Genomic DNA, 24,900 nt, shown 5'->3' on the forward strand with positions numbered 1-24,900 from the left:
TACCTATCTACTTATGGGCGTATGGTAACGGAAAAGTTTATCCCGCATCGGCGTGTCTCGTATAACAATACGCGAGTTTACTTATTATACATTATGTCGACGTGTAGATAAAACACTGCCTCGCGTGTCTCCACAATACTAATGTTTAATATACACATTACACATGGATTAGCCAAAAACTCATGGGGGAGTATTGTCATAAACTTTTTTCAAATTTTCTCGACGATCCTGTGTAAAATAATTGTAAATAAATACAAATTCAGTCTTACAACTCACAATATTATACTACGGTGTTTTTTTTTATAAATTCAGTTCATTTCGTTAAGTGTAGGTACATAGTGATTTATTGTGACTATGTGGCTGTATAAATACAACAATTTCAAATGAGCTTAAAATAAATGGGTTTAATCATAAATTAATATATATATATATATAACAAAGAATAGGTAGGTACTTATTTTGATAATATTCGATGAACTTTTTCGAAAAAAAAAATAAACGATATTTTAATAGCTGATTTTCTTCGGATACTCAATATCAATAATATTATTGTAAATAATTACAACAATAACCGTGATGGAATTTGGTTTTTCGATTATATTTTTTATCCGTTTGTTTACAAAAAATAATTTTTAAATAGCCTCTTGTGATACGATATTATTCTAGTATAATATGTGTAAGTATGGTGATAATTATGATTTAATAACTACTATTATTTTTTAAGTGAAAATAATATTTGTAGTATAATAGATAAAAGTAGGTCTGCATCGACCGATTCAAAATATTTGTTAGTTTTAGCCAAAATTTACATAAATTTTGACTGCAACAATTAAAAAGTAGATCTAATGACAATTGTATTAAATACATTTTTTAGAAAATTTAATTAAAATTATTATTATTTATTTAATACACTCTTTAAAATTCTAGGTTTATTTTAGTATTTTTTAGTATATTTATTTTTTTATTTTAGTTTAAAAATTTAATACGTTTAACTTAATAGACAAGTGTTGTTTATTATACAATTTTTTAATTATTTTATTTTAATTTAAAAGTGATTTTAACATAATATAGATTTTTGAAGTACACGATCAATATGTATGTAAATTATAGTAAATATTGAGTTTGTAATTAACCTAGAAATTTGTTTTAGTACGATATAGCATTAAATATGTGCATTTTTATTTAATTATTTACCACTTGAAAGGTGTTTGAGATGATAATTCAGGAAATTACGATATTGTTAGATGTGTTTTGGGAATATTTTCATATTATCAGTTATTTTCTATGAGGAGTTTCACATATTTTTATCTTTAATTGTTAGACGTCATGTTGTCTGTATTGTCCGTTATTATGGTTCTGATAAAAACCAGACACATTCTTATGATTATCTTATTTTTTATAATAAATATTCATTAAAGTTAAGTAACGTACAAAAACTTGACTGTTACAAAATTCAAACCTATTTAACATAATTTACATGTGCCGAAATAATGATTGCGTAATTTAAAAAAAAAATATTTCACTTAATAGATTCAGCGGATTCCAAACGGTTTTCGTCTATTGTTTGCTTATTTCCAAACGGCTGCCGTCAAAAAAGGTTTAACAAACAGGTAAATTCCTAAACTGCTCCAGAAAAAAAAATTTTAAATTAAGTTAAAGCTCAAAGTCATGTCAATACACCTACATTTTTAAAAAAACAGGAGTTTATTAGGAACATCATTGTAAAATTTTTATCGAGTGAAATAACATGTATGGATTATATAAAAAAAATACCTAATGTATGATTTTTTTTATATTTCTATATATGTATAAGTATACTTATACAAGCATTTTTTAACGCTAAATTGTTATATTATTTTTAAAAAATTCTCAATAATAAATGATTTTTCTATATAATTTTTATAATTTACTAAGTTTACATTAACACATGTTTAACCACACTTCTTTTAAAACAGTTTTAAGTCTGTATGAAATCAAAATGAATTTGTGTTGTGAAAACCGGAGCTGTTTGGAAATTTACATGTTCGTAAAACTTTTTTTGACAAGAGCCTTTTGGAAATTGATCTTTTAGTAAAATGGGAGCTGAATGAGCTACGTCCATTAGATTATTGAAATCACTTATTAATGAAATAATAAAAATATTGAAGTAGAGTAGATATTATGTTTCATTTTATGTAATACCTAATTAATTTAATCGCTAATTAAAATAATTGTATATATATTCGTATATTACTATAAAGTACATACGTTCAAAACCATTTTACTTACTAGAAATTATAGTTCTGTCCATGTATTTGTATAAGTACTTGGCATTGAATAGAATTAGAACGCAAGATCACTTTTAATAATTTAATGTACTAATAATATGTGCATATGGAACCAGTTACCGTATTTTTGTAGGTATATTTTATCTGTATGGCTTAGGTTTTGTAGAAAATCTTTCCAAATACAATTCTGTAGTGATTTTTGATATTTTTCCAATTTAAAATATCTGTTATAATTTTTCTAACCAATACGAAACTATATGAAATAAATAATGTTATATTTTGAACGAACGAGATAATTCGTATAAATATTTTATCACATACCGCTAAAATTACACCGAGAACAATAACAAAAACAATGGTGTTTCCCAATTATCACCGTAAGTAGCTTCATGATATCATGTTAAAAGGGGTAGGAGGTGTAAGCGGAGCAATTCATTATGATAATTGACCTGGGAAGTCTCTAAGGTTCATATACTTGACACCTCCCCTCTCACGCCTGCTATTGAATTCCATTTTGTGTTATAGTGTAATACAATGTATACATCACTACACGAGTACATTTTATTATGATCACTACTCACCCATACATGTTCATAATATATAGATACGCATGCACAATAGCACTTTTATATATTAATATTATCATCATTTTTTAGTGAATTATCAAATGTCATAGTTTTGAATATAATTATAGGATTCATTTTAAAATCACTTCAAATGTTTTTTTTACCCTAACATATTTATGATGCTTCACAAACTTAAAATAGAAATAATTTTATGTTCTACATAAAGATTTAATAAGGTATGGGTTTTATTATATATTTTTCTAATATTTTTTTCTATTTTATACGTGGTTGTTAGAAAGGATACAAGAAACTTTTTATTTTACGAGTGGAGTTTTTAAGATTCTGAGTGAAGCGATGAATGTATTGGACTTTTAAAATATGCGTGTTTTTTTGTATCCTTCCGCTTGTCATCAGTTTTGAACATAACAAAAATATTCTTTTTATATAAATGTATATATTATGGTTTTAGTGTGAACTTTTTATGTAGGATCTTATATAAAATTTTCAAAAATTTTGACTCAACGAATAATTTTTTATCGGCATTTATATCAAAAAAAAAAAAACTAAAACAAAATTGAAAATTTTTCATGCTTATAAATATCTCAAAAATTGTATGGTTAAAATAAAATTATAATATAAAAATTTGGTAAAAATTTCAAGTATCTTCGGTTATTGGTTGTCAAGGTACATCAAATAACAAAATCGATATTGTCAAAAATTTGGTTTACGTAAAAATGGCTGATTTTTTAAGTTTTTATTGTTTAAAATTACACTGAAAATTGAAAATTGAAGCATTTTATGGACTATTCATCGTGTGCACTTGCACATATACACATATAAATTAATACAGCATTGTAAAATCAATACACCGAATAATTACAAAAACGTATATAGTTTTCAATGTTTATAAATTTTATTTGATAATTTAATACAAGGTTGCATAAATAGTTTTTACTCAAACGTACAAATCTAAAAAATACACAGTACGCACTATTTTTATTTTTTATTTTTTTTACATATTTCATGTTAAACTATTAATAAAATTGAAATACGGATTTTGGTTATTTTGTTGTAATTAAAGAAAGATTATTTTTAGGAAATTGAAAATTGTTACTTACCTCATATAACTTATACTTTCAAAATAGAATTTTTAAATATTTAAAATTATTTATGCAACTTCTATAATAGTACGCTTGTATTTATTTTGTTTATATCTTCTAGTAATATTATATGAAATAATATCAAAATAATTATTATATAATTTGTACCAATTTTTATTGAAAATAATTACAGTTCAATCTTCCGTATAGTTGTACCTATTGCTAATGCAAATATAAATATTGATTGCAATATAAATATATATCATAAAATATCCTTAAAAATATAATCTGACGGACAGTTTCCGGTCAGAATATAAAGCAGAGTGACTTTATCGGTTTTTACTATGTGCATATTGCATTTTTGCAAAACAGTACACTGGAAAATTATATTTTTAAACTATAAATAAAACTAAAATGATGTATAAAGAGTGGCATAATTTTTTTTTTCAATATTAAAATATGAATGTAGAAAAATATAATCCTAACTTTATTACTCACGGCAGTATACAAACTTTTTCCACACAGCACTGCCTATATTGAAAGACCTCGTTTTAATAAATATGTGACGTATCAAAATATTTATTTAAGTAAAAGTTATTTTTAAATCAATGTAGCTAATGCGTGTAATTTATGTGCATACTTTTCCATATTTTTGAAGCATGGTATTATATTTATTTATAATATTCAAAAACTGGTCATTGAGAAATGTTCAATAGATAACTGTATATATAGGGGTGTATTAGTAATAAAAGATTAGGTCGGATTTTATAATTTTTGTATTTAGAATAAGTGGGGAGGGGACAAAGTCTTATGGAAGTGTAAGACAAGAGTGTAAAACTACATATAGCCGAGAGCGAATGGAAGACGAGAAGGAAGGCACTTAAAATAATATTTTCTATCAAAATTTATGGTTATTGTTATTCTTGTATTTAAATAAAGAATACCTGAATTTAAATAAAAAAATTAAGAAGAAGAAACTATAGAATACTTACATTAGTTTCTTGTTATCTTAATTACTTTGGAGTTAACCAATTATTTTTATGTTTGTTAATCATAATAAATGTCCATAAAGTATGTATGCTATTAAAACAAACTTTCCTCTATTCAAGAGTAACAAAAAAAATAATAAACTACTAAAATCTGTAAATATGTTAAACGAGTATTACTTATTTTAGTTTTGATTTTAAGAAAAAAAAGTCAACCACAGAGCTAGTGCTTATTAATAATACGTGCGTTGCAAGTTAGGCGATTGCAGAAGCGTGTCTACAGACCAACTTTGACCATTTGTTTCAGTCCGTTTCTTGGTTACGCCAGAAGTTCAGTTTGGCGTATATCAGATGTATTAGTTTTCATTTGTCAGTGGCCGACGGCAGGGGTCAAGGGTGGCTACACACACTCACACTCACACTTAAGCTCTTCGGAAATCGGTTTGTAGTAGACGTTTTTGTCTATATATAATAATACACTTAGTCGTCGTTTTACAACTGATTGTCTGTACTGCAGTATATATATAGATAAGACAATATAGACTTGGTCTTAATATATATATATATATATTTGCACGTGTACTAGTTTGTGCTAGTGTGTATACAGTTTCGATCTCTTCACACATTTACCGTGGCCATATATATTGTATACACTGCACAGACTCCGGGCTATACGCTATATTATACACGCTGCGTTTGACAAGACGAATAATTCTTCGGGAAAACAGAATCTATCGGCAGCAGCGGTGGGTGGTCGGAAAGTCAAGGGGGAAAAAAAAATAAAAGAATAGGAAAAGAACTAGAAAGGGAAAAAAAACACAGAAAAACGTCAATCGCGGAAGTGAAACACGGTCGTCGTTTGCTCTTGACGGCGGTAGGTGTGTGTACAGTGTGTACCATCGCCGTCCGTTGACCAACCTCGTTACCACGCTGTTTCACAGGTCTAGAACAGATCACGTGCATCTTTATGACCATTATAATATCTTACGAATTGTTGGTGGTATCGAATAATAATAAAAAAAGAACCGTCCACGCGTTGATCTCTCATCGTCTGTCACTGGTCTCGTATGGAATTTGCTGTCTTTTTGTGTTTTATTTTATCTCTCGTTTCTTTTTTACATTTTTTCCCGTCTCTTCAACCCTTCTGTATAATGTTCTGAATCATATATTAACCGACTCTCACGTGCATTGTGTATATTATCGTACAGTGCCCCCGCGCCGCGTAATGCGCTTCTCGAACTTCATTATACTTTCCCGAATAATCTCGGGCGGTGCAGTGGTTCGCGTCGTCTATTAATCAATATTACATAGACTCTACCTCGGTTTCGATAAAAACACATTACACGTGGCCTGATATGAGCACTACGGGGTAAGTGTAGAATAATAGGTATAGGTCGTATACATACATACGGCTGAATAGCATGTACTTTTATGTTCACGTAAATTTGTATAATATGACCCTACACTGCTACAATGTCACGTAGGTCAACCGTTACTATTACATAATATAGTATAATATGATACACATAAAAACTTAATATGTATTTATTGTTTTTAACACAAACGTCCTTTTTTCGATCTAGTATGGTATGGCACAATTGTCGGGTGTTAAATCGTTATATTATATACATATTACATTGTATTCCGGTATCTCAGTTTTAATTTTTTTCAATACGTTTTAATTGTAAAATTATTACGACCACACACGGCGGTTTAGCTAGGCAATTTAGCTACATCACTATGCCTTAGATAAATGTTTCATTTTATTTTTAAATAATATTATTATTTATACGATGACCGATTGCAAAATAACATTACAATTCAAATAATATTTACAGATATTATTGAAATTTGGATTTAACGGCTCTTGAGTTTTATAATATCCATCTATTCGCTAGTTGTACATAATATTATGATCACAAACATCTAATGTAAAGTGTATATTACACTGTATGGTTTATATACTGATAATTTCGCGAGATCGTTTAGTCATTATTGTTATAATGCGTATAGTTTATTACAATACTTAGTGAAAACAATATTGTTCTTTATAAAAGAATAATTTTTATTTTTCAAAATTCGAATAAAGCGATGGCTATAAAAACGTGTGGGGCGGAATTAAATATGTAGAAAGCACATACAAGTTATTGTATGATATGATAAAGTAAGTATAATCTATATTATTGACGTGAAAACAATTTTATTATCAAACTCAATGAACGTGTTTAGTTATATTGTATCATCTAATAAATAAAAAAATTGAGTTTTATATCGATTTTATTTTATTAATTTAATTAAGTATCGTGTGTATTTTATTTATAACTCGTGATTTTTATTTTCACTATACATATATAATAATAATAATACACTTCATTAAACCTAAAAATGTTCAACTGTAATTTTAATTTTAGAAATTAATGACAAAATCATTAACTGAAGATTTTCCGTTATTAAATTGAAATGATTTTATATTAATATGATTAATTTATGAATGCAATACATAGTGACTTCACGTGGTGTTTTTGGCTGATTATTTATGAATATTCACAAATCAATTGAAAGCAAACGGTGCAGTATTATGAATCGTGAATAATTAATTTATAATCACTATTGCTGTTATTAATGTGTTCATGTCTGATTTACATTTAGGAATGACTAAATTAAAACAAAAATGTTGCCGCTTGAACTTGGCCGTGATTTTAAAGTATTTATTGCCATGGATAACAACGATGTTTAATGTTTATTAAGTAAATGTGTTATTATGTGTGATGTAGAAGCTTAGTAGACAAGTAAGTAATTTAATACTGTATTATTGATTTTGATAACACCCGATAGTCATAAGAATATTTTCATTCTACCTTTTAAAATCTAAATTTACAGTTTTTCAAATTTAAATATAAAAACTGCAACATAAACATTTTTGTGGCAGTCATAATGATATTTAAATTTATTACATATATACATATATACGCTTAGTTGAACGATTATGGGAGTCAATTGCTATATCCTATGAAATTAATATTATCAAAATATTATATTTATGTATTATACTTGTACAAATCAATTTAATAGTTTAAATAAATAATCAGTTTTAGTATTTATTGTTAACATTTGTTTGTGAAAATTGTATTAATTTTATTTTTTCACTAAAACCATTCTTTGTATTTCATTATCTAGCTATTTGGTAACTTGTATAATTTAACCACGGTGAATATTATAATATATTTATTGATAAAATTGGCATTCAGTCAATTTAATTAAATTTAATGTAGATACTCGTATAATCGTATGTAAGTATTTAGTAATGTACTCGTAGTTCTTTGAACTTGAAACAATTAATTATGACAATAATATGAACATGTAAATAGTATAGTTTGTTACCTTTGACAATTAGATACCTTTTGTCAAAAATAACTTGACATATATAATTTATATAATTTCAAAAATACTTGGTGTACCTATATTGATAATAATTAATTGCATATTAAAGTGCAGTATAATAATTTAATGAAATTGAAGTCTTTAACAAATTTATATATATAACATTTAAATAAATTTATGTGTTCAATATTTAATATATTTATTTAAATCCGTACGTAAATATTGATTTTTCAAATTTAAACGCATTGTTATTTGTTACATTATTTAGAATTTATTATACAATTACGGTCTATTTCGTTGATTTTGTTAATTATTACCACCATTAAGTAAAAATAAAATAATCGTATTCGTATAATTAGCATAAGTATACATTTTGAAATATGCTAACATCGCGTTCAATACAAATGTGGATGTACATAAACATTAGCTTTCTACAATCTAGCATGTTTAATTAGATCAGAGGAAAAAAAAGGAAAGAAATCTGTGTTTTGTTTATTTTGATGATGATACGAAAGTGTAAATACTTCTATACTATTATTGGAGTAAATTTATTGGCGCCGTGGGCTATTTCTATATTGGCTATTATTTGTTCAGGATGTAATGTTTACACATCAGGTTTTGGTTGTGGATATATTATAATACGGTCGCTCGTGAAATACGTAATAGTATAAGAAAAAGATTTAAAATTGTGTATACCATTTTGGAAAGTAAAATTTGGTACCTACATATGGAATATTGATACATTTAAAAATTGTATTAATGACCTAATTTTGTTTTTTGAAATATGCATTAATTATCAAGGATTTTTTAATTCTCAGTGGAGCGAGAATCATTTATAATTTTAGTGAATTATGCAATTTTTTATTTCTGTTCTTCAGATATTTGATTTGAGCTGATATTTTTCTATCATTTAAATGGAATTAAATTAAAATTGCTATTTTTGAACAAAATTCTGTATTCTGTATTATTAATTGTATTTAATTTTACACTCCTAAATTGCGGGCAGAAATATACATGCTTGTGAAATAGGACTTTCTTACTTGTATTACTAATTCTTATTTCTTACCAACTTCCAAAATGTTATAGTTCTAAAATATAATTAATTAGTATAATATCACAAATTAATTATATTAGACGGTTTGGAATATATATGCATTATTCACCTTAAAATTTTTGTTTACGTTTACATATTCAGCATGGAATCTTTATTAACGAGCATAGAATTTTTTCATCGTTCTTCAGCTTTAAAAAGGACGAAATTGGAGAGAATAGGAATGAAGACCAGTTGAATCATTGGAGTAATCGCTTTCTATTACTTCCTTATTACTACTTACATTTATCTATTCATAATTTTCTTTGGGTAGTTATTAATTTAATTTACGTTTGAGTTTTCTTTGAATATTTATCCTTTTACCCTCATCTGTTTCTTAAAATATTCGTATATTTCACTAGTCACTATTCTTTATCGATGTACTTTTAGTTAATTGTTGACTATTTTTTGATTTCTCTTTGTTGTTTAGCCTTTTGTTGAAATCCTTTGCTATGGTGTTTTTACTTTAATATGCATAATATTATGAACTATATTTTATTAAATTCTCAAACCATCATCGTTCAGTCTTCAAATTACTTACAATACTAACTAATATGATTAAGGACTCGAACATAAATCTGACTCTGTTATTACAAAAAAAAGCACAAAATATATAGTTACATTTTTCGTTGTTTTGGTTTGTGATTGAACTCTCTGCGATTGATCGCATTATATATGTATCTCTTTTGTAGTAATAAATTTGAATTTAAACTAAACTACGTAGTATATAATATGTTTATGTATATTGTTGCACCAATGTACAGTTGGGGTATAAATGTATAATAACCTAGTTATTTATAGTGATTGAATTTATTAGGCACACGTCATTGAGTATTACTCTATGGCACACGTACAAAAATTAATTTATGAAAATTATAGGTTAGTCATTTAATTTAAAATATATAAATTTTCAAAATATTATACTATGAAATAAATTTAAAAAAAAATGGCCGTTCATACCTTTGAAATAATTAGTGCAAGGTTCAACAAATCTAGATAAAATTAATTTTATTTTCATCCCAGGGTATTTATACTTTTTTACACTACTTGTTAGACTTGTTCAGATATATCTAACAAAATATACTTAAACGTCCAAACAATGAAATTTCTTCGTATATTCTATTCAAATAAAGCCGCACGACGTTAAACGTTTAATCTCAATATTGTTAAACATGTTTAAGACATTTATATAAAATTAAATAGTTCTTATAATTAAAGCTCGGATTTTTGTGCACTAAAAAATATCGAAATATGCCATGTAATATGCAGTAAAAATCATGAAAATATTCAACAAATATGCAAGAATTTATTTTTATTTATTTAAAACTTGAAAATAAATTAATAATAAAAATAAATTATTTATTAACAAATAATTAATTAATTACATACTTAATGAAAAAAAAAATTGGAAATCTTGTAAACACCATAATGTATTTTTAAAATTACAAGCAATAGATTTTCTACAAAAGTTGCAAAATACTATATTTTCGTTAGAAGTGAAAACTTCAGTGTTTTTGTTTGCTTAAGGAAATCCATTCTTAAATTTTGTTGCAAATCGAACTACTTATTTTTGGCATATTCACGATTTACGGTTCACGGACTAAATGACAAACGACGTAACCGAGTGGTATGTCAATAACTGACTGATACAGCTAGATCAATTAGATAAGATAATAGATAGACATAAACGTTTATCGTAATTGATTATTCATCTTATCTTTACTCCAGTTATTGTTTAATGCCAACAAAATTATTTTTAATACTTTAACTTAACAAAATATTATCTTATACATTTTTTTTCAAATGTCGTAAAAATATGCAAAAAAAAAATGTCGCCAGTATCTTCAAGCTAAAATATGCAAATGCATAGAAACCCACGCTCTACTTATAACCATCATTGAAAAGTTTTAATTTATATAATCAATTTTCAATACTTTTAAATGTGTATACTTTTTTTGAGAAATGTGTGTAAGAGTTGTAGATTTTAATATCAAGGTTAATAAACATTGTGTTTGGTATTATTTAAAATATTAATAGATATTCATGTTTTCTTAAAGTGTATATATTATATATTTTTAACACAAGTATTTTGTAAGAAATTCACAATAAATTAGGTTTGATTACATCTAATTTATGAAATTTGTGTTTGCTAGAGGCTGAAATTTCAAACGCTTACTTGTAATTCTCCTAAATCAATAATTAAGTTCAACAACTCGAGTTTAAATTTAATTGCAGTATTTATTTATTTATTTTTAGTCTGCTCTTACAATTATTGTATAAACATTATTTATAAGATAAAGAAGGTAGTCTTTTCCTCATATATTTTTTATTTATCTTAAGTATTTTAAATATAATTTTCGGAGGAATCAAATTTTTATAATACCGTTTGATAGCTGTCTCTTGAATACGGCAATATATTATACTCTGTCTTAAATGATATTTAAATTATTAAGTATTATTTTTATCCATGAAATTACATTGACTTAGTTATTAAATTATACAGAACATTAATTTAAAAAAATATATATAATTAATATTTATTAATTTATTGATATAGTATAGCGGAAAGATCTTATTTTTAAACAAACAGAAGTTATACGACAAATATTATGAAAAGTTATGATTTGAAATAAAAAATTATTTAAAGTATGATGAAAAATATTAATATAACAATAGACATAATTTTGTAAACAGTACCATTTAGACAAAATCAAATCAAAAAAATAATGAGTTTATTCTGGTTAAATTCATATATTTTTTGATTATTTTTTTGAAAATGGTTAAAAAAATCAGAATTCGAAACAAAAATAGAAATTACCATAATGTTACTTATATTATATAATTAAATGTATTTATTTTTTCTGTTTTCACGATTGAAGAGATGTTCTTCTAACCAATTTTCAAATAATTGAGCGTATTGTGATATTTGATGATTTACTGTCAAAATCATTTCACTTATTTTTTAAGATTTTTTTTCTAACCAGAACATAGTCGTATTTTATTTCCGTAAATAATATTGAAAATAAATTAAAATGTTTATCAAACTCAAAAACTTGATTGTAACTATCGGTCATTTTTATTGAAATACCGTGTTCTATATTTTAATATTAATATTTTGATCGAGTATGTTCAACTTTGATTTATCGGCTTAACACTATGTAAACATTCAATAATATGTATTTTTAGGACAATCGGCGTGTAGCGTTGTAGTGGGGTTGGAGTGTTGCAATCTTTAGAAAATGTTCTATTGTTCTACCCTAACAAACTTGACTATTTTGTCATTTTTAGACATGAATATCTTGTGTCAGTTCATCATAATAAAATGGATAGTTCAAAGTTTAATTTCTTAACATATTTAAAATGTATTATATTTATTATTTTCATAAATTATGAAAAAATAATAAAACTAAGCTCTATAAGAACACTTGCCTATTACAAAATATAATTTCGAAACTTATATTCCGATGGATACTCGTGATTCAGAATACTGGGACGTACGAATAAGTAATAACACTTAGTGATGAGAATATGAATATTCTCTAAGGAATATTCCCAGAATATCCCTTTACCTCTAGCAAAGTTTCTTTAACAAAATAAAAAATGAATTGTACGAGTACAAGTAGAACGATAGTACCTACAAGAAAAACAATATTTGATTAATGTATTTTATTTCGCATCAATTGGTTTAATTGCTTTGTTAACCAACATTATATTGATAAACAATATATTAGATTATAATTGATTATAGAATTAAAATGATCGTTATTCGTTATTATATTTTACTTAGTTAAAAGTTTTCTGTTCTTTTTTTATATTTCACAGATTTATAAACAATTCTAATTAAATTTAATGTTAAAATATTCAGTGGTAAAAAAAAATTGACGAGTTGGTATTATTAACAAGAAAAAATATTTGAGGTAATATTTTGTAAATTAAAATATCCTTTTAAAAATGCCACAAAAATGATGATACATTTAATTAAAAATTTAAAGTTGAAAAGTATGGAGAATATTTACAAAAGATATAATATTCTTGATGAGAATCGGTCTTGAAAGTATTCTGAGGAATTTACGGAAACTAAATTTCCTAAAAGTTGCATGTCATTAAAATAAAACTAAAAACATATTATTATACATTAATTAAGAGTAAAGACAAATTTTGGATTCAATAATTTTTAAAATACCTAAATAGTTGAATTGTTGCGACTTGAGTTGTTTTAGGTTTTAATGTATTTTATTTTACATAAATCTTGGTCCTTGTTTTGTTCCTGAATGAAAGTATTAATTATAGTATACAAAACAACGAAATAATTGAATTTTAAAAAATAGTCACTATTTATATCGAGATATGAAGTATATAAAATCAATGATAGCTGACCTTTACAATAGATGTCATGTGATTATTATAAATGTTGGCCTTGTGTTTTGAAATTGTTGTACAGAAAAAGGCGAAGACGGTAACAGCATAGTAAGTCTTTTTGTGGCTCACAAATAAAAAAAAACAAACTATATATTGGTTTTGTGGCTATATATGCGAGTTTAAAATTTAGATATATAAATAATACTAAGTAAAATAGATGGAATATTAGGTATATTGTAAATATATAAGAATATGTACGTATTCATATGTGTACTTTATATTTATGTCGATGCGTTCAATTATGCATTTTCAATTTACTGCATTATTTTTGTGCCAGGTGCATCAACAGCTGGTAGGTTATTATGCCATTCCGTAAAGGTATATAGCTGGTTTATCGGTCACTGTTCGATCGATGGGCGTATAGACAGGGTTTCCTAAAACGTAATACTGTTGGATAAAAATAAGAAGTTAATTACGATTATGAACATTAAGCATGCGCGAATATATTTGCGCTTGATTTTTAAGAAAAATATCCATGCCTATTATAATTTGAAATGTGGGTATTTATTGAACTCCAAACAAATAGTCTTTATTATTTGATATTTTTCCATATTTTTTTTATCGATCAAAAATTATATTTTAAAATAATATAATAATATATTATATTAGACTGGAATGATTGTATAAAACTTTATCAGTGAAAATGATTGTAGGTACAATTTTTCTGCTATTTCTTTCCATATTTTGATTTTCTTTGTTCGATGATAATTACTTATTGCTGTTATTATAGTGAGATGACATTTAAGAAAACTGTCATCAAGTTATCAAACTATTAAAGTTATATGGTTAGTATTAATTTAAACCATAGACTATAATAAACTAAAAGCCGTAGAGCGCTCGAGAGCTGCAGGATGTTGATCTTTGACATTGGGTGTGGATTACTTGTCAGTCGTCATATTGCCATAAAATAAACTACTGTTAATAGTGTTATAACGTTCAGAGCTTAATCTCTGTTGAATCTGAATAGACGTGAGGGTATAAAATAGCACGAAGCGCGTTCATTACAGTTTTTAACTATAAAAACATATTTGATTTTGAAAAAGTTTCATCGTGTCGAGTTAATACTGTGCTCTATACAAACTATAATTTTTTTTCTCCATAGCCTGATATTTTATAGGGTTCAAAAAGGAAATAATTGTCTATTCGTCTATTTCATTTATTATTCAGTGAAACTGAAGTTGCAGTAATTGTGTTATATTTCGTTTCTATGGCTAAACTTTAGTTAATTATTGAATGAGCTTTGAATTACATTTTGATAAAGTTCTCTAGATAAAATGTATAAAGTTAATGAATAAAGTTGTTTAATTGATACTGGTTATTTTTTTATTGTTGGAACATAGATTTTGTATACGGTCGCTTAACTTAATTTAATATGTTTTATTCTAAACAATTGAATATTTTTTTTCTGGGTAAATATTCAACAGAAACTCAGTAGTATTATTTCTGTGCATAAAAGTTGTGTTTGAAAACTATTTTGGCAAAGTAACATTTAAAAATTAATTGATTATAGTCAGGAACAGTTGATCTTTCATTGATTTTAATTAATGCCAACTTAAATATTTTTTATTCAACTATGATAACTTAGTAATTCAGTTATAATATTATCAATAGAATACAAGATGATATCTACCGTATAAACTTCAATTCAGCGTTTTCAAACGTTATAATAATGTTATAATTATAACATTATGCATGACAAAAAACGATTAAACAGAGTAAAATGGAATCTAATTAACGTACAATTTGTTATTTTATGTGTTAATAAGACGGAGACAACACATGCGGCTATAATGTCTGTTAAATGTAACGTCTAAAAAACGATAAACTTAATTAATGTTTTATAATGTTTTGATTATAAATAACGTATAACGATTTTTTTTTCAAATGCAAACTGTAGTTAAATTTATTAATTTTGATTGTAGAATACTATTTCAGTTATATTATACTACTACTAGTATACTGACTAGCAGAGTCACAGTGTTCTATTTGACAATGACTTTAAATTTTACCAATTTATACTCTGTTTTTGATTTGAGTTGGATGTATACAATATAAATATATGAAAATATTGCAATTCTATTTTAGAAGTATGTTCTAAGAAAAAGAATTAAAATGGTTTTACGATTCTTTATATAGCTATACACTTTATAATATCTACGTCTACTGTACACGGGGCAAATGTGTTAGGTAATTATTTTGACTTGCCGTTGATATTCAACCGATAATTTTATTCGCTATTCGTCGACGATTTTGACTATAATCCTAAAGTCAGTTGATGATGAGAGAGATGAGGTGGTATATATTAGGATTTCATTGATGTTACACTGCGCAAGTAAAAATGTAATATATTAATTTATCAAAGCTTCGTATATAATATTGTAAAATGTTTTATTTTTTATGTAAATAATTATACCTAGGTATAGATGATTTAAAGTTTATTTTTGAATGATATATCAAAGAATGCAATAACATTATCGTAATTAGTCAATCGAGTAATCAATAAGGAGTCAAAAGTTTGTTTAATATTTATTTGTACTAGATGTATAGATAATTAATACGTTTTTCTAAAATTATAATATTAATAATAATAAAATAATCTCAAGATAAACGTTTAAAATAAATTAATTAGAAAAACTAAAAAATAGCGATATTGGGAGTCTTGATATTGTCACATTTCTTCTGAACCATTTCTTCTTCTTATATTATTTTTTAGTGATTGCCTTTAAAATATATTTTAAAATAAGTACTGATTTATTGGTGTATTCTCGTTTTTAGTTTTTATGATAATATGTTGTTAATCTATTGTTATACGATGTATATATACAATGTTATTTATACATTATTTTATCAAATTGAATAAAAAATTATATTATTAGTTTTAAACTTTAAACAAATATACATCTAATCATTTAGTGTTCTCAACATTATTTTCCATTTCTGCAATTGTATGTGAGGTTACTGTTTTTTAGGAGATAAATTGATTTTTAACTATATTTTGCATTATTAACTTATAGTTTGATATTATATTGCATCAAATTTACTTTAAATACTTAATATAATACTTATTTATGTATGATTATAATATTATATAACATGCGAGTATGTGAATATTCATTTATATAATTATATATATAAAAAAAAAGGTTAAGTTATTATTAACATTTAATTTTTAGAAACGTCTTGGCTGGTGTATTTTATGATTGATGTAACATTTCTTTTTTAAAAAATAAGGTAATTCATAAAAACAGTTGTGTATATAAAAAAAAAATATTGGAATTATTATTTTGTTTATAAGTACTACCCCAACGCCTTAATTCCACTCGAAACTTTGATCAAGATAGACTTCATACATTATGAAGTATAATGAACTATTAATAAATATACAGTAAATAAAAAAAAGGTAAAATAAGAGGATCTATTTTATTTAGGGTACACTGAGTTCCAAGCGTTAAATGGTCAGGGCTAGCCACTTAACTGCCACAAGTATACTACGGGTAATACACTTAGGAAGACTCGACCCGCAAATATAATTATATCACTCTCGTAAATCTCGTCCTGTGTACGCTATTAACAGCAGTGTTACACTAATATTATACAATTACTTGTCAATTGGAAACTCACTGCTTGAATTATGTAGTATTAAATTTATTATGCTCTTTAAACTTAAGTTTGGGTAATCAAATAAAAAATATTTATTTTCTTATTAAAATAACTGTTCAATTACTAGTTAATTATTATTACTGTATTATTATATTTTTTTGTCACACGTTGATTGCACTTAAATATTTTAATTTGAATAATTTATTGAGTGAGAACCTGTTTATGTATTACAATAAATAGTATATTGTTGTATAACATATACATTGAATATTATGTAAACATTTTGAAGATGTTAAAATATTTGACCAAAACATATGATAAATTAATATTACTGTATTAGGTTCCAAATATAATATTATTCAAAATTAATTTTACGATTTTTGACTGTATTTTTATTTTTTCAATAAACAAATTATAAAAATTGAACATATTTATTTGAACACATTCAATATGTAACACACTAAATTAATCGTTTATCGTGGATTATTGTTACACAACTTTATACACATAGGTACACGGTGCGTTTAATCACGATATTGTTGTGCGTTCGATATACACTAAATACTGATAGCTACTTTTATGTTGTAGAGTAACATTTATTTATTTTGTATTGCAATAATAATAAATTGGAACATGTAAATTAATTACAGACTCTCTGATCCAGAAATTAAAAAAAAAAGTTACCAGTCACGATAAATCATTTTAAACGTGTACCTACAGTTGTATGAAAAATAAAAAGAGAAAAATAACATAATTTAGTAAATTTACAGTATACGCAGATGTGCATTTATAATAGTAAGTATAGATGTACACGCGTTTGATATTACACAATGTGAAATAATATTAATTGTTTAATACATCGATTAAACGAAAAATAATCTTTTATTTTTTTCAATATTTGTGAAAATTAATTTCAATATACACTTACAGATATAGGTAGATTTATGTATAATATGAGCCAGGGGCTAATCCATTAAAAATGTTTTTGACCCATCGTGAGTTGTTCTTGACAAGAAATAGTTTGCGATAAGATTTGTGATAACGTTTTAATTTTTGTGAAAAAAAAAACTCATCACAATGATCTAACGCTTCAATTACAAGAAACGTCAGAAGAAATGTCAGAAGAAAATTCCCAAAGGGAGAAGTATGTGCCCTCTTATCCTTTCGTTTATTTTACCCGCCTCTGATTAATTATCAAAACGTTTTAAAATGTCTGTACAACATAATTAACAAAATAATAATTAATGTAATAACGTAATATTCAATCTTTAGAAAATATCACATTTTTGTTTTCAAACAAATAATATGAATGGTAGAGATTTTTATCGAATTCTGATAAAATTATTACAGTTATGTGGGCTTAATATTTTCTAAAAACTGTTTTGTCAGAAGATTAAATTCCTTCGAATTAAGATCAATTTTAATAGAGTAAAACTACTAGTCAAAAAAAAAAAAAAAATCGTTAAATTTTAGATTTTTTTCGTTTTTATGAGCTTGCATTAACTTTAACATAATTAAGTATAAAAAATGAAATTTTAAACATTAATAAAAACAGATTTTTTGTTTCAACATATAATTGTAAACCTACTATAAACACGACAATATCCTAAAGATTATTAACCTAGGTATCAGATGTTTTATATAAAATGTTTTTTTTTAGGAAAATATGAGTCCTGAGATATTTGATTGCTTAGGTTAAGTATAACTGGGGTTCGTGAAGTTATTTTATAATACTTCAATTGGATAATTCACGATAATATTTTTATATTAATTTTATCTTTATAACAATATAATCGGGCAGTTATTGTCTTTTTAATCTATTTTAAGCTAAAATTAAGCTGAACCAATAATATTTTAACAATTTTTAAATTTATACATCAAAACAAAGGTAGCAAAAAAAAAAAAAAATTGAAATTAAAATTGAAATTGAATAATATTTTAATAATTTTTCTATACTAGACCATTGAATTAATGTAACAAAAAACATAATTTTTGGGAAACTTTATAACCAATTTTCACATAGTATCTCTTGGGTAACGCTATAGGCTATATTCAACTCATGAACTTGATAAAATACCTCGAAACACAATTCATGGTGTTTTTAAAATTTGGGATCCAAATTCCTTTTTTTTTTTGTACAATAAAGATATTTTATAAACGTTAAAATATTTATATAATATGTATGGGCTTATACAGTTTATTATGTAGGTTTATACACTTTTTTTTTGGTTATTTTAGTAACATGTTACAACATTTTAATAAAAAACAGATGTTCTTAATTATTGAACTCACATGGAAAAGTCGTACCTACCTCTAATACACCACATCATTGCGTTTAAGTCATCTTGCGGAATGACAAAAATAACAAAATTATATATAATTTACATTTATTTTATATATTATTATAAACATTTTTACTGCCTGGGGCACTTCATTAATTATGAATATTATACATCTGAAAATGTGTGGGAGTTTGTTAAGTATTTTTGTACATACAATTGTTAAATTTTTATTACATTAACTGAATACCTAATTACTAAAACTTTTATTAGATCTATTAAGTCAAATTTTATTCATAAAGTATATCAAGTTGGAAAATTTTGAAGTGAACTGGGATGGCCAAAGACGTAATATTACATTATTACCTAACTAATCAAAATTAGATTTATAAGTTTTATTTTTTTGACTAACCGCATATATTTGAATATATAGATACTAGAAATGCAGTATGATGATGGTATATAATAGGCATAGGACAAATGAAAGTAGCTAAATTAGATGTAAAAAAAAAATTATAAATCTATCAATAAAATTATTAAGTTATTTTTATTTATTATGAATCGTCAAAAATATACTTATATGAAATATCTAAATATATTATTTATTATAATATAAAATAAGTTATTGATACTTATAATATTTATTTTACCTATTATGTCATAAATGTATAAAAAATATCTTATATTGTAATTTAAAATTCATAAATATCATTTATAAATTAGAACTACAAAACATAATTTTTATGTAAAATCACCCGAAAAGGCCAAAACATTTCCCTTAATTTAAATTAACATTAAATTAATAATTTTTAATTTTCTTTTATTTATTTGATATATTTTAATACTATTGGGTGTATTTTAATAATATAATTTTTTTTTTTAAAATCTACTACGAATATTTATGGATTGATTTGTATTTATTTTTTTTGACGTCCGATTGTCCCATCGTCCAAACGGCCATTCGTGCTTATCCATATAGTAAGACGTTCACGAAATATTGAAACACGCGTATAAACTCAGATAATACCATTTATCCTTTCAGTACGGAGAAGGCGTGGTTAAATAATACAGCCGAGTACATAATTAATTTCAACGAAACAACTACGGATACTACGGAAATAATACCACTCTGACATGTTGCCGCCTTCCGGACGTGATATATTCATCATAATGTCTTTTGTAACTGCTATGTTCATTCGCTTGAGTCACCTGATAATTATAGTTACATTGAAAAAAAGTAGTTGAAAATTACTATCTATACAAAAATAGGACTGACTTGTTAAAAAAAAAGTTTCTGCGATACACCACTGAAATCTAAGGTATGTATACCACATTAGTCGATATAGTATATGTATGCGTTTACTATAACGACATTTGGCCAAGAGGATCGGATTTTGCATTTTATTGCTTTTTGAAATTGCTGTAATGGACACGACAATTTGAATACATCCACAGTCATTTAACACAGATTATCGGAATCGTGATTCAAGTACCTACCTATTCTAATTTATAAAATTGTTTTTAGGAATATAAAGATTTATTTATAATGTAAGTATACTTATTATTTATACATTTTTTTTATGCGTACACAACTTTCAACTTTCACGCAATAAATTAAACTGTGTGTGTAAACCTTTGAGCTCGCTGTAAATGCGGAGGCGCTGAAACAATAGAAAAACGCAGACAACAATGCGTTGACGTTAGCTCGGTACGTTGTATAGGTGCCTACTTTACCTATACCACTGTTATTATATCACGCTAATATACTAGCAACCTGTGGATAACTTTCCTACAGTTACGGAACACAGTTTTAAATGATAGTTTCAAACATTTATTTAATTTTCACCGTCACGAAGACATGAACTATACGAAGTTAACTTCAACAAGACTTTGTGAAGCGTGCAGTCGAGTCTGAACGCAGTACGCGCTTTGTCTATATCATGTAGGCGTGAGCAAATTCCAATATCTGGTCTAGTCTGAGACTATTAATACTCCAATACTTGGATTGTAGGTACCTTATAATTTTTTCATACATATAATTTACTTACAATTTTTAAACTGTTATGACCAGGTATAAATAAAATAAGTTTGCTGTATACGATTTTAAACATGTACGTTGTTGAGGTAAAAAAAAATATGTCAACAACTTTACTTTATTTTTATATAATCCTATTAAGTTTAAGAAATAAAATACATATTAGATTAGACTAAAACTCACAAAACATAGTACAATAACTCAATAACTAATATATGAAACAATATTTCAATATGTACTATTATATTCATACAACACGGAGAAATAATTATAGGAAAATTTGTATATTTTTACCATGATTTTAAATTCATCAAGTAATATATAAATATTTTATACTGTGTCAGTAAGTTCTCGTTAAGCAAATAATTTTTATAATTTTTTTTCGTGTTTTATTAAAGGAAGAAGGTTATTACAATTTTAAGTTACTACTAGCCACTACTGTTATATAACATACATTATACATTAATCATATGTAATTTCAATGCCCTCAAACGATTTCTGGTTGCCCTGTGTTGTCCATTAGCAAGACTATGGTCTATATACATTCAGGATAATTCATCAAGCATACTCATCTACCTTCTCTTTTTTTTCTTAAATAATACAGTCTGAATTTTGGGATTTTCAAGTATAATTTTAGACCATATTTTTAAATTTTTTATACTATTAAGGAGTATTGTGTGAAGATACTAACTTATTATTTTCAAATATACAATTAAGTATTTAAAAGATATATTTCCTGATAACATTTATATATTAAAATCAAAATTTGAATAAATAAGAATTTCTTGATGTATTTAACTTTGTATGATAAGAATAGTAGTCTACGATAAGGGATTTTGAGGATACTGTGATATTTTAAATATTTTATTATTTTAGTAATTATATTAGTATTAATCGTATAACATCCGGTGACGTTTTATTCGTAAACTAATTTATTGTTAAATTATTTGGATTGTATCATTATAATATGATATAACATAATATTATGTAAATTTAAGTCTAATAAAAATAGAAATTATCAATACTATATTCAATTCCGATAGTGGACTACTTGTTATTGCCGGGTGAATACTTAAATAGGAAACAACATAAAGTTAGAGAATTCAGATGTAATTGGAGTTTAGGTTATGGTCTATAGATATATTTATTCAACATTTGATTAAAAATGTATACTCATATATCGTGATGAAGTGAATTATCTGACTCTAGAGAATAATATTTAATATAATAACACGACCATAAATGGCTTGAATATTTTTGAATGGTTACAATTTTGGGACTGTTTTGCAAAACCACGAATTTATAATATCACACCTGCCACATGATTAATTTAGTAGTACTTATGATTTGTATAGAGCGATCTTTATGTTAATGGAAAGTTTTGTCTTCAGAATCAGGCTAAAAGAATATGATCAACGTATAGTTCTTTCAATACTTACATTAAAAGTTTTCGTTTTAAGAAATACAATTTTTAAAATTGAACAGGTTTCACGTTTTGCTTAAAATTGATCTTATTGGGTTATATGACGGTTATATGTTAAAAATCAAATTTAGAGTAATAATATTTGAATAAAATATAAAAACAATATTTTAGGAATATGTATTTACTTAATAGAAATTAAAAATTAAAATAAAGGAATTGGTATAAATTTCAAGTATAACAACACGTTTATTTTCAAGTTTCAAGTTAAATTTTATATATATTATTTAAATGTATGTAGGGAATATTATTATAAAATTCAAAGTAATATATTTGTATTAAATGTAATATGGTATTTTTCAAAGTGAATTTCCTCTATAAAGTATCCAATTCGTTAAAATTTCTAAATTAAAATGTAAACTATTCACTTTTAATGGGTTTTTTCTATTCAAAGGGTTTTTTAAAATGTGTAATTACTGGTTTTTTTTTTTTTATACAGAAAAAAAGTCTAATGTAACTAATGCGTCCAGATAGGTAGGCGGCTTTGAAACATTTTTATTATTGTTGAATTTTTCATTTTATCTTTATAATAAGCTTATAAAAACTTATGGTCATTTCGAGTATTATAGGAAACAGTTTGGGATAATTTTAATAATTTATAATGCCACGATGGACCGATATATTTCAAAATTATTCATTTGAGCTAGGAATAAATAATAAATAATACATTGTGATGATGGATAATTATTTTAGTTTGTAATATTTTAGATTTGCTATAAATTAATCAAACCTTACCATACTTATCACTCTGATAATCATATCTATATTCCTGTAAATATCATTCGTATTTATATTTTTCGTTGACACAATTACATTGCATTGAAATTAAAGTTAGCTAAACATTATAGCCAATGAAAAATGTAATTGTAATATGGTTTGTTTAAACAAAATAAATTTAATTATATAATATCTTTTAATTATTCTCCAGTTTTCTATTATATATTTATAATTATTAATAAGTAATTACACTACGTTTTATTTCTAAAATTGTATAGAGTTTCAGAGTAAAAACGTGAGAAAGTACATTTAAGCAAGCTATCATTATAAAATAAAGATAAATAATGATCTCTTATCAATTAAATTTAAACAAAGAATTTTAACTTCCTTTTATAAGTGTGTAAATAATTTCTATTTTAATCGATCGATTTAAAAAAATGACACAGTACTTAAAATATAGTAATAACTTTTAAAATTGTTTTGTTTCGAATTAAAATTGTTTGTGACAAAATACCATAAAATAGGTATTAGAAATTAATAAAAACGATAAAATTAACGTTTATAATAAATTTTAATAATTATAATATTTAGAAATATATTTACAATGAATTTCATCACAATAAATTGTATTATATTAAAATTTCAAAAACATACTCAATACAATTTTGTGAATATATAGAATGTAATATGTTGCTATATTTGTGTTCTTAATTTTATACTTCATTATTTTTAAAACGATTTTATTATTCACTATTAAAATGATAAATGATCAGGTTTTGTTGACGTTTCATTCAGGTACTTAGCTTGAAACTGTATACTATCAGTTTTGATGATATTTCATTTCTTAACTTTTAAATCTCTTTGGAATATCATTGACATCATCTAAATATATAAAAGGAATTGTATGTATATATTTATTTATAGTGTAGAGATGATCGTATTTTTATCTTAAGATTACATTTTTTTTATATTCAGCTATC

General features: G+C 25.0%; 1 protein-coding gene across 2 annotated transcripts in view; it reads left to right on the top strand.

Annotated features, from left to right (window-relative positions):
• The window catches only part of LOC114127183 (potassium voltage-gated channel subfamily KQT member 1), a 249,323-nt gene that overhangs the window by 11,973 nt on the left and 212,450 nt on the right, over nt 1-24,900 (top strand). The gene's annotated exons all lie outside the window — the stretch shown is intronic.

The sequence above is a fragment of the Aphis gossypii genome, chromosome 1 (genome assembly GCF_020184175.1).
Source record: "Aphis gossypii isolate Hap1 chromosome 1, ASM2018417v2, whole genome shotgun sequence".
Taxonomy (NCBI): Eukaryota; Metazoa; Arthropoda; class Insecta; order Hemiptera; family Aphididae; genus Aphis; species Aphis gossypii.